The sequence below is a fragment of the Ochotona princeps genome, chromosome 18 (genome assembly GCF_030435755.1).
Source record: "Ochotona princeps isolate mOchPri1 chromosome 18, mOchPri1.hap1, whole genome shotgun sequence".
Taxonomy (NCBI): Eukaryota; Metazoa; Chordata; class Mammalia; order Lagomorpha; family Ochotonidae; genus Ochotona; species Ochotona princeps.
Window position 1 is genome coordinate 40,343,588 of NC_080849.1, and position 17,259 is coordinate 40,360,846.

The following is a 17,259-nucleotide window of genomic DNA, read 5'->3' on the forward strand; positions in this document are numbered from 1 at the left end:
GTATATCGGGCGCCATTTTGGGCACTGTGGCAATAGCTTTGGGACTGCAGGGGACAATAGCGAACTGCGCATGTGCTGATCTTGCGAGAACTTGCTGAGGTCCGTGATTGCACTGGTCCCGCAGGAAAATAATACTGACTCTGGCAGCCTACCGGGCAGAATAGGTCTGTGTGGCCCCCAGACATAACATCCAACAGGTTCCAGCAAGATCAGCGCCACCAACAACCTAATTATATAGGACACCTGGTGTCTCTCTAATCCTGGGACCTGCTCCAAGCGGAAGTGGGAGAAACATTGCAGAGACAACAGTGCAGCCTCAGCACAGTATCACAGGAGGTGGAGAGTGGTGAGCCAAGAGCTGGGGCTGTGGAGACCATGGTGGAAATCTGATACAAGAACCCAGACCTGGAACTCGCTGGAGGTTGTGGCACAAGTGGCTGCAAGGAAAAAGTTGTATACCAATTGCAATAAGTAAAATCGCATTGTAGCCCGTTGGGTGACACAACTTAGAAACTTGCCCCAAGGAGAAGACTCTGCTAACCAGAAGTGCAATGACCAAGAGCAAAAGAAGAGACAAAGACACAATGAATATTACTGAAGACTCCCCTGCAAAGGAGCAAAACCCATTGCCAACCTCAGAGTTAACTGAGGAAGACATCGAGAAAATGGGGCACACAGAATCCATAAGACTCATTTTAAAGATTCTGATCAACAATGAGAAGCTCATGCAAGAGTTCAAAGAATTTAAGGAAGCAATAAAGCAAATCAAGGCTGGTATATCAGAAATCAAGGACACAGTAGAGCAAATTAAGAGTACAGTGGAGAGTCTCCAAAGTAGAATGAAGCAAGCAGAAGAAAGAATCTCAAAATTGGAAGATATTTCCTGTCATCAGGGGGAAGCAAACAAAAAGCTGGAAGTAGAGCTGGATCAGGCCAAAAAAAGTATTCAGGAATTGAAAGACACTATTAAGAAGCCAAATATAAGAGTTATGGGAGTCCCAGAAGGTGCAGAAAGAGAAGTTGAGTTTGCAAATGTACTTAATGAAATAATAAAGGAAAATTTCCCTAATCTAGAGAAAGAATTGGGAAACAACATCCAGGAGGGGCACAGAACTCCCAACAGGTTTGATCAAAAGAGAGCTTCACCACGACATATGATCTTCAAGCTCTCTTCAATTGAACATAAGGAAAAGATCCTTAAATGTGCACGTGAAAAAAACCAATTGATATAAAGGAATGCCAATTAAGCTCACAGGAGACCTCTCACAGGAAACTCTACAGGCAAGAAGAGAATGGAGTGACATATTTCAGATTCTAAAAGCAAAAAAATTGTCGGCCTAGGATAACATATCCAGCAAAACTTTCTTTTGTCTTTGAAAATGAAATAAAATTCTTCCACAGTAAAGAAAAGCTAAAAGAATTTGCCTCTTCCAAACCTGCCCTACAAATGATACTTCAAGAAGTTCTCTTGACAGAAAAGAGGAATAGCACCTACCAAAACCAAAGGCAAATGGGAAGAACATCCCAGTAAAATGACAACAGACGACTAAACCAATGAACAACCCAATCCTAAAATGACACGACCAAAGTAACACTCATGTATATTAAACTCTGAATGTAAATGGCTTAAGCTCAGTCAAACATCATAGATTAGTATACTGGATTAAAAAACAAAACCCATCTGCTTATTGTCTGGAGGAGACACACTTCAACAAAGATCAGCGGAAACTATGTCACATGGGTTTTGTTGTTTTCTGTTGTTTTCATTTCTTCAAAACACTTCCTTCTGATTAAATCATTCAATGACTCGTAGATCATGCAGTGGCATCATTTTCTTCAAGAAGGTTCTTGATTTTCATTTCTTCAGCTACACATTAGTCATTTAGTAGCATGTTATTTAACTTCTTGATGTTGTTAACTTCTTTTTTCTCCCAGATGTTAATTTTGTTTTGTGGCTCTTCATTTAAGGGGATGTAAAGTAGCTGTGTAATGGAGACTGTCGTATCTAGTAACATGTCATTTAACTTCAGGCATTATAAATTTCTATTTTTCTTTTTATTGTTGATTTTGTATCATGACTTTTCATTTGAGGAGATGTACAGTAGCTGTGAAATGGAGACTAATATCCAGATGTGAGGATGTAGTGTGGTATGCATTTCTACTTCCAGATAAAGATGGACTTACAATGAAACTGTTTACTATATCTTGACAATAGGATTCTGGACCCTCTGCCATTGTCTATGCCCGCAATGATGGACATAAGACTGAGTATGAAGAACTATATGTTAGTAATGATATAGAGGAACTGGGGGGGAGGATACTGGGGAGGGGATAAGGGAATATGAAACTGTATTATAAAATAATAACAATAATAAAATGTATTTAAAAATTTAAAAATAAGATAGATATGATAGTCTCCATTGCCCAGTTACTATCCATCCCCTTAAATGAAAAGCCACTATACAAAATGAACAAAAGGAAGAAAAGTAGAAATTAACAACACCATGAAGTTAGATACCATGCTGCTAGATATGATAGTCTCCAGTACACAGTTACATGAAGTTAAGTAACATGCTAGTGAATGACTAATGTGTCACTGAAGAAATGAAAAAGAAAGTCAAGAACCTTCTTGAAGAAAATGATGCTACTGTATAATCTATAAGTCATTGAATGATTTAATCAGAAGGAAGTGTTTTGAAGAGATAAAACTAACAAAAAAATCAAAATCCATGAGATATAGTTGGCGCTGATCTTTGTTGGTGAAATGTGTCTCGTGTAGGCAACAAATAGATGGCTTTTGTTTTTAAATCCAGTCTACTAATCTGTGACATTTGATTGATGTGTTTAATCCATCTACCTTCAAGGTTAATATGAATGGGTGTTAATTTGGTCCTGTCATTTTAGCAATTTGTTATTCATTGATTTAGTCTTCTGTTGTTATTTCACTGGGATTTTCTTCACATTTGCCTGTGGTTTTGGTAGGTGCTATTCCTTTTCTCTGTCAAGAGAACATCTTTCTCTTTCCCTCCGAGGGGCGGCGGTGGCAGTCATGACCAAGATCAAAGCTCGGGACCTCCCACAGGAAGGAGGAGCTGCTGAAGCATCTGGACCACCTCAAAATGGAGCTGTGGCAGCTGTGTATTGCTGAGGTCACCAGCAGCGCGGTGTACAAGCTGTCCAGGATCTGTGTTTTCCACAAGTCCATCGCCAGGATGCTCACGGTCGTCACCCAAACCCAGAAAGAAAACCTCAGGAAGTTTTACAAGGGCAAGTAGTACAATCCCCTGGACCTGCGGCCCAAGAAGACGTGTGCCATGTGCCGCTGCCTCAACAAGCACGAGGAGAACCTCAAGACAAAGAAGCAGCAGCAGAAGGAGCTACTGTACCTACTGCGCAAGTATGCGGTCAAGGCCTGAACCCTGCTGGTAGTGGCAATGCAATAGGCACGCAATAAACACACAAAACACAAACACACACGTGCGCACACACACACACACACACACACACACACACCCCGAGGGTCATATAGGATAAAGGAGGAGGTATTGAGCTTATCAATGGAAACCATCAATTGTTTCTATAATCTTGTTTGGAACTCTTTTGATTTGTATATTCCCACTAAGTGTTTTCATTCACATGCTATCCACTCAGCTGTTCTCATACAAATTCTTTACTATGAAATAATTTTAATTCATTTTCAAAGACAAAGTTATGGGCCGAAAGTTTATTGCTTTTAGGATCTGGAATACGTCGCTCCATTCTCTTCTGGCCTGTAGAGTTTCCTGTGAGAGATCTCTTGCGAGTTTAATTGGCATTTCTTTATATGTCAGTTGATTTTTTTCACATGCACATTTAAAGATCTTTTCTTTATGTTCAACTGAAGAGAGCTTGAAGATCATATGTCGTGGTGAAGCTTGCTTTTGATCAACCCTGTTGGGAGTTCTGTACCACTCCTGGATGTTGTTTCCCAATTCTTTCTCTAGATTAGGGAAATTTTTCTTTATTATTTCATTAAATACATTTGTAAACCCTGCTTCTCTTTCTGCACCTTCTGGGACTCCCATAACTCTTAAATTAGGCCTTTTAATAGTGTCTTTCAATTCCTGAATACTTTTTTTGGCCTGATCCAGTTCCATTTCCAGCTTTTTGTTTGTTTCCCCCTGGTGACAGGAAATGTCTTCTAATTCTGAGATTCTTTCTTCTACCTCCTTCATCCTATTTTGGAGACCCTCCACTGTACTTTTAATTTGCTCCACTGTATTTCTTCAATTCTAATATATCAGCTTTCATTTGATTCATTTCTGGTGTGACATATTCCTTGAATTCCTTGAATGCCTGCTTTAAATGCTTCTCATTATTGACATGAGGTTTTATAACAAGTGTTTTGAATTCTGTATCCCCCATTTTCTCAATGTCTTCTTCAGTGAGCTCTGAGGTTGACAAAGAGTTTTGCTCCTTTGCAGGGGAGTCTTCAGTAATATTCATTGTGTCTTTGTCTCTTATTTAGCTCTTGGTCATTGTACTTTTGCTTAACAGATTATTCTCGTTGGGGCAAGTTTCTAAGCTGTGTCACTCAGAGGTCTACAGTTTGATTTTACTTATTGCAATTGGTACACAGCTCTTTGTTTGCAGTCAGTTGTGCCACTCCCTCCAGCAAGTTTCAGTTCTGGGTTCTTATGTTAGATTTCTGGCGCTGTACTGCAGTGATGGACTTGGAGCATGGACTCTTGACTGATGTTCCAAAGCTGAAGTTTATTTGTGGCATCAGACTTTTATGGACCACATAGGATAAGGGAGGAGGTATTGAACTTATCAACAGAACCCATCAATTGTTTCTATGATCTTGTTTGGAACTTTTTTGTTTTGTATATCCCACTAAGTGTTCTCATTCACATGCTGTCCACTCAGCTGTTCTCATACAAATGACATCCCTTCCCTTAACGCCAGTGGCGTTAAGCCCACAGTTTGCTGAATGCTGCTGGGGTATCAGTCACTGCAACACCACACCGTTGTGTGCACTGTTTTCCTGTGTCTGTCAGTCTCCAGGTGCCCCTCTGCTGTCGTTCTGTCCTCTCCTGTTTCCTGGAATGTGCCGTCTTTCCTTCACACTGGCTAATATTTCTCCATCTATTTAAATGTGTCCTTCCCCTATTCCACCATCTTGATTGTTTTATTTTTGAAATAACATTTTAAGTTTATATTAAAAAGCCTTAATATATCACCAAATGAGAAGTTTTACCAGTAAAAAGCAAAAGACTGTAGTTTAGCGAGAATATAATGTTGATAAATAATAGCTGATTGGAGAAATGAGTATTTCATTCAAGTACAGTAAACCTTAAAGTTATCACAGATCATTAAAAGTAGAGTGGTATAACACTTTTAGCCACTTAACAAAGTTATAAAACAAAATTTTACAGCAATGGAAATTTTAATGGTGGGCATTGCTGCCCAGATGAAGTCTACATTTCTCTGACTTCCTTGTAATTAAAAGGAGCTAAGAGACTCGACCGTGGGACATGAGATTGACGTCTAAGAGTCCATGTTTTTCAAAGGAAGGGAATGTGCTTTCCCTCACCTCCTTTTTTTAAATTTTGAATTTTTGAATTTTATGGTACAATTTTGGAGAGACTGGGACTCCCCTCACCCCCCCAAAAAAAATTCCATTCCCTGCTTTACCTTTTTCCTTTTCTCAGACTACTGGCTGAAATTTGGACATGATGGCAGGCGCTAGAGCAGCTATACTGGGCTATGAGGTAGAGACTGCATATTGCACAAAGTGGCAAGTACAATCTCAGACAGGGACACGACAGAGTGTTAGAAGAGAAGCAGACTGTTAGATGAGAAATGAATGTCTTCTGACTTACTGAAGTCACTATTATTTTCCTCCCTATGATTTATCTTTGCAGTCAAAAATTCATACACAAATAGGAACATATATGACACATGTGAAATAAAGTGTCCTTAAATACGCACTCAGCTGAGCATAACAAGTTCACAAAAAGGTTTTGAGAAGCCTGAAGAAACTTAGCCCAGTGTGTTCTGTAGGAGTAGTGTTCTGGGATTCACCAACTCTGTGTTTGCAGTAAGTTTGCAGAGCTCCTGTAAGCAATGAGTTGAGCTGCATTGTATATGCATAAGTGTACACTGACTATAGATGCATAATATGTTCCTATGTGTACATACGCACACATGGCCCTCATCAGCTTTAAAAAATAAACACTAACCACAGTGTTGGCTCAACATTAGATAACAACACTGTGATGTCAAATCTTTTGATTGAAAACTGAAAATATTTTGTGTCCCTTCCAATGCACTCTCTTTGCAATGACAAATGAGTCCATGATTTCCAACAGGGACATGTTTTCCTGAATACTTAGCAATGGTGTTAAGACAGTGGGGCTAACATTTCCCGAGTGGTTTCTATGAGCCAAACCCTCCACATGGCTTATGTCAGTGTAACTGTCCCAACGGCCCAGGGAGGGAGGTACTGCCATGACCTTGGGGGTCAGAGGAGGCATTCAGAAGCTCAGCCACAGGGAAGTTCTCATTAGCTCTCCAGTCCAGACCTCTGTGTGGCCAGCCAGGGAGACTGACCCTTCACCCTGCCACCACTCCATGTTGTACATGAGAGTGTGGAGGCAGGAGACCAGCCATAAAGACCCTTCAAATGAGGAAAGACCCAGAAAGTCAACCAGCTCCTGTTGCCTGCATTCACTGGCTCTCTGGATCTGCGGGATGTCAGGAGTACCAGTCAGACCTTGTTCATATTTTTGTGTCCCCAGTGACACTCAGAAGATGTGGTGACATAAGTTATGGACCATGAAAATGTCGAATTAGACCCAGTTTAAGGATATAATCACTTATTGTCTCCATTGCCTTCTTAGGGATACTCTGGAGTTGGTAGTGTAGGCACTGGTAACCTATTTGAGGAAAACTACCCATCATCCACATCAGGGGTTCTCCTTTCGTGGAACTCACAAGTCCTTGGGAAACAGGACAAGATACACTTAGAACAAACAAAAAGGAAAAAACCCTAAGTTCAAAATAGAGTTTCAGATAAAACAAAGCATAGACCATCTAATGAGAGTATTGTAGAAAATGAAGTTCCTGCCCTACAGAATTTACCTTACCCATTAAATACACCATCTAATTAGACGCACCCCAAATGTTACAAGGTACAGTCCTAGACCCACCTTGTCCTGCTCCACAACGTCAAGAACAGACATCATTGTCACCTTCCTCTTGGCAGGAACCGTGGGCTGGAAATGACAGAGAGGGATAAGAATGATCTTTCACTTCCTCCTCCATGCACCAAAGAGAAGTCACTTCTGGATGCAAGCTTAGTAAGTCATCCAGGTACAGAGAAATGGGATCCAAACGGGTGGAGCGGGATAGCCTACAGAGCAACTGCCAGGCACTGGCCCAGGGTCACAGTGAGACTGATTTGTATGTCACCATCTGTTGGGGACCAGCAGAGAGGGGACAGAAACAGAGTGGGAGACACACATATTCTAGCCTGAACCCTCTGAGACCCAAGAGGGAGAATGAGGTACATTGACTTCTTTTGAGTCAAGACAGAGAAAGTGATAGACAAACAAGGAAGCAGATGAGAACGGCTTTGGTCGTGGACCCCTCTCTCCAGTGCTGCGTACGCAGCTGGCGCCTAACTACTCTAGGTTCAATCTTTCCCTTCCTCCATCTCCCAGCACAACACTCGTTCCTAGACAGGTGGCCAGTGAGAGGTCTAAGCAAGGATTAAAGGAGCTGATGGGCCATTATCAGCCAATCAGGGGCGCACACTGTGTTTCTGTGGGCTTTGTAAATAACATGGTTTCCTAAAGTAGAAGTTGGTGGAATTTCAGACTCCTTTGCATTCTAGTGGAAGGATCTTGAGGGAGTTTCTTAGTAGCACTTAACTCCTAGAGGAATAGATATCGTATTGGTAAACTAGGCTTTGTCTAGTTTTGACTCCAAACAGGGAACTTTTGAATTCAAGGCACGTTGGGTGCTCACTGGGTTGCTTGCCTTACAGTCTGTAATTTAAAATACTGAACTCAAGGTGTTGCGAATCATTGCCCTTTTGTGAAACTCTCTGAAGATGGTCAATGTCTTGACTCTTAGGAAACATCATTACTATGATTAACTCATGGGTAGAGAAACAGAAATTACTGTTTGCTTTTACTTAGAAATGTGAGCCTGTTTGGATCTCTCAAGTTTCCGTAAAACTGACAAATCTGAAAAAAAAAATGAGTTTGCTATAACAAGTAAGGTCTTCTGTGTATAAATATTCAGAGCAAGATGTGAGTGCCATTCTAGAATTTCACATGCAAAATAATGGTGGTAAATCCTCAATCGCTGTGAAAACAAGCAAGACACAGCTTTCTGAACAGAGCATGAGCAACCTTCAAATGCTGTACTGCCTAGGAATGCTGCCCGGTTACAGGGATTCGCTTCAGCTTACTTGAAATGAACCAATAACAAAGAATCACAAGACATTATAGCTGGAAGACACCTTCAGTATTACACCCTCGTGAGAAAACTGAGATCCAGGGAGTACCCAGAGGTTCTCTCATAAGTTGTTTATATGGAACTTGGAATAATAGATCTTCCCATGGAAATCATGTGATTAAATGATGACTAAAGCCTTGTAGGTCACCCTTCACTCTTCTCTGCGCAACATCCTATGCTTGGACATAATTGTTTTCTGTATTGTTTACTGCAGGTATATACAGCTAATCTATACTCCAGGTGAATATAAGCAATTAGCTACTTGTCATGTGGAAAATACAAATGTCACTGTTCAGAGAAAGAATCTGCCACATGACTGCTCTGTAAAGTGTTTGCACAATAAGACTGTTTGCCACTTCACTCACACTCTGCTCCCCAGATCTCACTTTCTAGCATGGTGATTTCATACGAACTGGCTCAGAGCCCAGGGTTCTATCTCCAGAGCTTACCACGAAGTTTCAAGTAGTCCAGTCTTTGACTAACAGCCTGGAAATAAATGCTCCCATAATGGGTTCAATTTAAAATGGTTCTATTGCAGTAGTAACACTGTCCGACCATTGGTGGTGGGTGGTGGTCCTTTCAACACTGACCCCATGCAGAGCTGGGTGGTGTTGTATCTAGGGGCTCAAGGGAAGCTGAATTCCTGCAGGAGGTCCTGGGCAAGGCTTGCACTCTCACTGTCCTCTCATCTAGCAGCCGCCGAGGGCACTGTTCAGGTTCAACAAGGACAGGTGCCAGACTGGACAACTGTTTCATCGGGACAAATAACTTTCAGAAGTTGTGGTTTATGCTGTACATTATTTTTGAAAGCAAAGTTTATCTTTTGAAATGAAACAAATAGTTTCCTCAGGTTAGAGGTGAATACTAATTTTTAAAGTTACTTTTTTTTTTTACCTGATTTCTTTCTCAAATATTTGGTTTTTTTAAAAGATTTATTTTTATTGCAAAGTCAGATACACAGAGAGGAGGAGAGACAAAGAGAAAGAGCTTCCATCTGATGATTCACTCCCCAAGTGACTGCAACGGCCGGTGCTGTGCCAATCCGGAGCCAGGAGCCAGGAACTTCCTCCAGGTCTCCCATGTGGGTGCAGGGTCCCAAGGCTTTGGGCCATCCTCGACTGCTTTCTCAGGCCACAGGCAGGGAGCTGGATGGGAAGCGGGGCCACCGGGATTAAAACCAGTGCCCACATGAGATCCTGGCATGTTCAAGGCAAGGACTTTAGCCACTAGGCTACTGTGCCGGGCCCTCAAATATTTGTTCTTTGCAGTACGCATATTGCACATACTTTCTAAATGTGTTTAGATATATGTTTCAGCTTCAATTGATTTTTTAAAAATGATGTTTAAATCTTTTAAAAAGTTGTATTTTATTTATCTTCAGAGAGACAAAGAGACTGCATCTACTGGTTCACTTCCCCAATGCCCACAACAGCCAGGACCGGGCCAGATCCAAGCCAGGAACTAAGAATTCCATTCAGGTCTCCTCCTTGGGTGGCACGGATCATCCTCTGTATATTACCTCTCCAGAGGCACATTAGCAGGAAGCTGGGTAGGTCATGGAGCCTGGGTTTGAACTCCAAAATGGGATGCCAGGAATCCAAGCTCTTCCTTACCTCTTGAACCACTCACTCCAATTTTGTCTTTTCTAAAATGAAAATAGCTTTTTAATTTGTGGTCATAAATAAAATGATAACAGTCAGAATAATGAACTTACTTTGGTATTATTAATAGCTTATTTGGGGTGTAGATTCTAGGAACCATGAAGCCCTAGTTTGGCTTGTCCTAATGCTCCCTGGCTTTGTTCCTTAAGTTCTTTTTTAAAGGGTGAATGCTTTCTGGCTTATGCTGTCTCCAAAGCATGTTTTCCAAATTATCTACTCACCTGTGATTTACCACGCCTTTCACAGGAGGCCGGGGTTATGGCTGGAGGAAAGGGTTAGTTCACTCTCATCAGACTGGAGGCTGTTTAAGTGGAAAAGGATCGTTCCTAAACCCTGGGTTTCTCAGCTGTCAGCATTTAAAATATATGAGGCACTAGCAAGTGGACTTAAATGGATATAATCTTTTTGGAAAGTAACTCGATAATCAGCGTTAATAGTCACAGCGTTCATGGTGTAAAATTACAGCATGATTTTCAGTGGTGACAAATTATAAAGAATTTATATGTTCTACCACATGGGAATGGTTAAATACAGTATATCCATGCAGCAGATTACTCTACCACTATTAAAAACGAGTTTTGAAGAATATTTAATGAATGGGGAAATGCTTATCTTTTTACATAATCATTTCTATGATAGATAAGATAGGATGAACTTTAGTTTCACTTTTTTATGTGTGATTTTTCTGTTTTACAAGTCTGTATACTGAGCATGTATTGTTTTTAGTTTCTGAAATAAGGGGGAAAAAAATTCCAGAAATTCAGGAAGGCACAAGCTGGGCTCTCACCCTGGGCGTGAAATCAGGCTTGGCTGTCAGTGGGTCAGCAGGTCAGTTGCAAATGTTTATCCAGTACCTACTTTGTGCCAGGCTCAGGGACAAGCACTGAGAATACCAATGACTCAAAATTAAAACAAGACAACAAGCAAGAAGGGCCACTGTGCGGAGTACGGAGTTCTCCGAGTGTGGAGGTCTGCAGTCTCATTGGGTTGGCATCCTAAGCAAAAGAAGCTATTTTACAACAATCACTTCAAAAAAAATCCAAGATGTCAGTGACTAGAAAGAACACATAATCTAATATTTTTTTTATCCTACGTGCTTTTCTAGAGAGAGGGAGGGAAAAGACAGTAAGTACACAGGGTAAACTATAAGAGGTGAACTTATAAAAAGATCAGCTGCTCTGGATTTTTCTCTGCCACTAGCAATGCTGTTCACGCTCATGTGGCCTTAAGCCGTCCAATTGTAAGCAAGAAGGCATTTTTTCCTCGGTTTTGTGTTTGGGTTCTTTGAAGAGTGGTTGATTCTGCCATAGATGGTAGTTTTCAGTTAATCTGAATCTTGTAACCATTCCGGATAAAATTAAAGAGCTCATATTTAAAACTGGGCCAGAGTGACTGGCGTTGTGGTGTAGCAGGTAAAGCCAGAGCCTGTAACATTGGCATACCATGTGGGCACTGTTTCATGTTTCAGTTCCTCCACTTCTGATCCAATTCCCTGTGGCTGGTCTGGGGAAAGCAGCACAAGATGGCCCCTGCAGGCATGTGGGAGACCCAAAAAAGATCCTGGCTCTGGGCCTTCAGTATGGCTCCAGTCTGGGGAGTAGACCAGCAGATGGAAAATCTCTCTATGCCTCTCTCTCTCTGTAACCCTTATCTTCCAGGTAAAAACCATAAATCTTTTAAATAAAAGTTTTTGAAAAGAGACTCCATTCCCTCCGCCGGGCAATGAGGATAAGTGTACCCACTTTACCATGCCCGCTTCTCCCCGCCTCAGACACACCTCACCCATCTTCCGCCCCGATTGTCTCCGTTCCTACCAGAGGCACACAGGCGTGTAAACACCATCCCCTCACCGCAGTGAGAAAAATAATTATATAAACAAACAGTACGAAAAAATTGAAGTAGAGGGAAATAGTTTTGGTAATTTATGTCTGCAAGAAACTTGCATTCAAATAACTCAGTGTTTGTTTGCAAGTCATAGATTACAATGGATGGAATGTACATAATAAAGAACTGCAAGAACTCTAGTCTGTTTTATAATGATCTTATCTTGGGTCAAGCGTTGTGGTGCATTTGCTTGGGATGCCAGCATCCTGTATCAGAGTGCTGCTTGGATTCCTAGCTGCTTATCTTCTGATCCCGTCCCCTGTTAGTGCGCCTGAGAAACAGCAGACAATGGCCCCAGTACTTCTACTATCCCGATGGGAGACTGGAGATGGAATTCCTGCTTTCCGATTTCACTCTGGCCCAGCCCCAAATGTTGCAGCCATTTGAGAAGTGAACAAGATGATGGAACATCTGTCCCTTTTCCTCTCTCTGTCACTCTGTCTTTCAAATACATAAATATATATTTTTTAAAGATTTATTATTATTGGAAAGCCGGAAATACAGAGAGGAGAGACAGAGAGGAAGATCTTCCATCTGATGTTTCACTCCCCAAGTGAGCCATAACAGGCCGGTGCGGCCGATCCAAAGCCGGGAACCTGGAACCTCTTCCGGGTCTCCCACGTGGGTGCAGGGTCCCAAGGCGTTGGGCCGTCCTCAACTGCTTTCCCAGGCCACAAGCAGGGAGCTGGATGGGAAGCAGGGCGGCCAGGATTAGAACCGGCGCCCATATGGGATCCTGGCGCGTTCAAGGCGAGGACCTTAGCCGCTAGGCCACGCTGCTGGGCCCCAAATAAATAAATCTTTTAAAAAGTCTTATTGAGTATGTATCATGCTACCCAGATACAAATAAAAGTAACATTTTTTAAAACACATACTTATTTTAATTTGAAAGGTAGCGAGAAGGAGAAACACAGAGAGATCATCCACTGGTTTACTTCCCAGACAGCTGGACTGGCTGGAGCTGAGCTGATCCAAACCCAGGAGCCAGGAGCGTCCTCCGGGTCTCCCATGTGGGTGCAGGGGTCCGAGGACTTGGGCTATCCTCCGCTGCTTTTTCAGGCCATAAGCAGGGAGCAGGATTCCAAGTGGAGCAACCAGGAAACAAATCGATGCCCATCTGGGGTACTAACTTGGCAGGCAGAGGATTAATCACACTGGCCCCCATATCTGGATTTTGATCATTTTGCAGTGGTTAGACAAAATGTGAATTTGAGGGAAAATCTGAGTGAGAGGGGTAGATGGGAATTCTTTGTACTGATGTGGCAATTTTCTTTGTACTTATGAAAGGACTCCCAGCCAAGATAAGCAACTAAATATTTTACAAATTATCTTTGTGATTGCCACAGAGGAAATACACAGAAAGCTAACTAAATGTAACCTACATCAGAACAGTTCAAAAGACTTCTCTTGGGAAAACTCAGACACAGAATCCTTACTTGGAGAAGTATTTTTTGTTGCCCCATCTCCAAAACACACCATCACAGAATCTCAGAACTAGAAGATTCTTCAAGAAGTTATTGTTTTTTTCTTAGATTAGGAAAAAATACATATTTATCTGAAGGGCAGAGAGTCGTTCTGCACACACACACACGCACACACACAACAGATCTTCCGTCTGTGGTTCACTCCCCATTGCCCCCAATACCTGAGGTTAGGCCAGGTTGAAGCCAGGAACCAGGAATACCACACAGGTGTCCTATTTGGTCAGAAGGGACACCACAACTTGAGTCATCTTCTGTTGCTTCCTGAGATATGCAATGACAGGAAGTGGGAACTGGAAGTGGAGCTGGCACTCAGATGCAGCCATGCTAGTATGGGATGCATCTCATAGCAGCATCTTAACCAATATGCAAAGGGCCACTTCTCAAACAGGTTACTGATACTCATTGCATAAATTTATGCCTCTATGTGAGTTAGAACTATCAGAGATCATGTAGCAAAATGAGAAAATGTTTATACAGTCACACATCATTTAATGATGAAGACACTGGCCATGAAATACAATATTTGGGAAATTTCAGCATTGTGTGAACACAATACAGTATACTTGCACAAACTAGTATGACACACTCTCACTTCATTTGTCACTAGGATGTGCTACGATATATTATGAAACCACCATCAACCATGTTGTCTGTCATTGAACAAAAATATTGTCATGCAGTATTTGACTGCAGTATAACTTTTTTCCTTAAAAGTAGGAATACAATTAAACGTACACTCTAAATCCAACTATCACAGACACACATGAAGAAAGAGAAATACATGATGAATTTGGTGGCGATGCTGAGATTATGGGGAAACTATTTTCCACATTTTTTACAATAGTATACGTGTCAGGTTTTTTTTTTAAAAGTTTTTTATTTATTTTTAATGCAAAGTCAGATATACAGAGAGGAGTAGAGACAGAGAGAAAGAGCTTCCATCTGATGATTCACTCCCCAAGTGACCACAACGGCCAGTGCTGCGCCGATCAGAAGCCAGCAGTCAGGAACCTCCTCCAGGTCTCCACAACAGGTGCAGGGTCCCAAGGCTTTGGGACGTCCTCAACTGCGTTCCCAGGCCACAAGCAGGGAGCTGGATGGGAAGTGGGATTGCCGGGATTAGAACCAGTACCCATATGGGATCCTGACGCATTCAGGGCGAGGACTTTAGCCACTAGGCCACCCCGCCGGGCCCATGTCAGTTGTTTTTATTAAAAAAAAAAAAAAAGGTTTTAAGTTTTGGCCAAAACGCCAAGCCTGAGAGACAGTATCTCTTCCTGCTCAACCATAACACTGGGGACACCCGGCCTGCCTGATGCCATCACTGTGCAACTCTCCCTGCAGGCCCAGCTGCCCTGCATTTGGTGCCCTCTCTGCAGTATTTGGAAGATTAGTCTTGTGCAACACCGAGGACTATGGCTTTAATATCACAGACTAAAACTCCCTAGGCGTGGCTTCAGTTCCTCTTTTCCGGCTGCATTCCTTCCCTGGGGCTGAGGACACTTGACCCCACATTTGGATGTCCTTGCCAGCCAACGAGCCGCTGGTCATTTCTAGTCCCCCCCCTCATCTTGGGAAGTGGACTCTATTCCTTTGGAATTAGCCTACTAGGGCTTCTGTAGCCAAGAGCCATGTTGAATGGCATCGCGGATTGGCTCACAGGTCTGGATATCAGAAGTGGAGACATGTCAGGCCACTTTCCTTGGCATGCAGATATCCGTCCCTTCTCTGTGACTTATCACACTGTCTTCCCTCTAATTGTGCCTGTGTCCAGATCTTCCTCTCTCATGAGGACACATGTCATTGGATTAGGGCCCACTTCAGTCAGTATGCTGTCATTCTGATTACATTCGCAAAGATTGTATGTCCAAACAAGGTCGTATCCTGAGGTTCTAGAATCAGGATTTCAACATAGGGGGTTGGAAGGGTCACAATTAAACCCACTATACCACAGCCAATGGTGCATTACTCCAAAAAGAGAGACTGCCCAACACCAAACACTGACTTCTGGCCTGATCCTTCCTAGACACTTCTGTTGTTGAACTTCTTTTTTTTGCTCTAAAATATTTATTTTAAAAGATTTTTTTTTAATTGCAAAGTCAGATATAGAAAGAGGAGGAGAGAGAGGAAGATCTTTCGTCCGTTGATTCACTCCCCAAGCGACCACAACAGCCGGAGCCAAGCCCATCCAAAGCCAGAGCCAGGAACTTCTTCCCGGGTCTCCCATGCGGGTGCAGGGTCGCAAGGCTTTGGGCCGTCCACAACTGCTTTCCCAGGACACCAGCAGGGAGCTGGATGGGAAATGAGGCCACCAGGATTAGAACCGGCACCCATATGGGATCCCGGCTTGTTCAAGGTGAGGACTTTAGCTGCTAGGCCACCGCGCTGGGCCAGGTGAGCATGAATTTTTTTTTTTTTTTTTTTTAATAATCTTACTTAGTTGATTAGGGTACAACGGGCCAAGAGCTAAGAACATTTTTTTTTTTTTTAATGAAAAGATACATTCACTTACTTACCAGAAAGGCAGCGTGTGGGCCCAGCACAGCAGCCTAGAGGCTAAAGTCCTCACCTTGCACATGCCAGGATCTCATATGGTCGCCAGTTCTAATTCCAACAGCTCCACTTCCCATCCAGCTCCCTGCTTGTGACCTGGGAAAGCAATTGAGGATGGCCCAAAGCCTTGGGACCCTGCACCCGCGTGGGAGACCTGAGAAGTTCCTGGTTCCTGGCTTCTGCTCGGCGCAGCACTGGCCGTTGCGCTCACTTGGGGAGTGAATCATCAGACGGAAGCTCTTTCTCTCTGTCTCTCCTCTTTGAGTGGGTTTCTGCTTCGTTCTTCTACAGCACATCCCAGCCTCCTCCATCTCATAGGTGCTGCCCTTTTGGAGAGGAGGTAGAGCCACTTGCAAACTCAGTGCCAGTCGGGCTCATCCCACAAGGTTGCAGTGAGATCATGATGTGTGCCAGCTGGTATCATAATCATAGTTTACTTTGCTTTTTACCTGTGCCTTGTGTGTTTGTACATGAACGGCTCCAAGTATTATCTCTGTCCTTCTCCCCAACTGTTATCTCACGTGAATCACAGGCACAGCCCTCTGCTTCCTATTTTGTACATACTGCTTGTCAGGGCAGCTGTCTCCACACACCTACCTGGCTGTTCCCTCTCCCTTACTTAACAACTCCATGGAGATCCGATACAATCCTGAGTTAATTCCTATCTCCCAATTTTGTGAAATGCCCCCATCTCAAATCAAAATAACAGCATTTTATTAATGTAGCCAAAATTCCTAAATCCAAATTTAATAACATGAGATCTCTTTTAAGACCCACCACTCATATCTCAGACCTTTTCTCTCTCAAACTTAGAAATGTCAGTGTGAAGACAGGCAGAAAATAGCCAACTGGACTGGAAAGGACTATGCTTTGTAGTCCCTTAAAAATGCTCCCTTTCAGGATGGTGGCCTATCAGGCTAACTCCCTGTATGCAGTGCCCACAGACTATGTGGGTACCAGTCCTAGTCCTGCATTAGCTCAGCCCTGGCCATTTGGGGACTGGAGCAGTGGATGGAAAATTTCTCCATTTTACCTTCTCCCTTGGGGTCCCTGCAGTGGCTGTTGAGGCTAATCCCCTACCCCCAAGCACAAGCGTCCCACATGGGCACTGATTTTTGTCCCAGATGCTCTACTTTCCATCCAGCTCTTTGCTTTTGGCCTGAGATGGC

General features: G+C 42.8%; 1 pseudogene; it reads left to right on the plus strand.

Annotated features, from left to right (window-relative positions):
- The first annotated feature begins 3,049 nt into the window (after nt 1–3,049).
- On the plus strand, nt 3,050–3,416 carry LOC101529593 (large ribosomal subunit protein uL29-like; annotated as a pseudogene).
- Nucleotides 3,417–17,259: the final 13,843 nt, after the last annotated feature.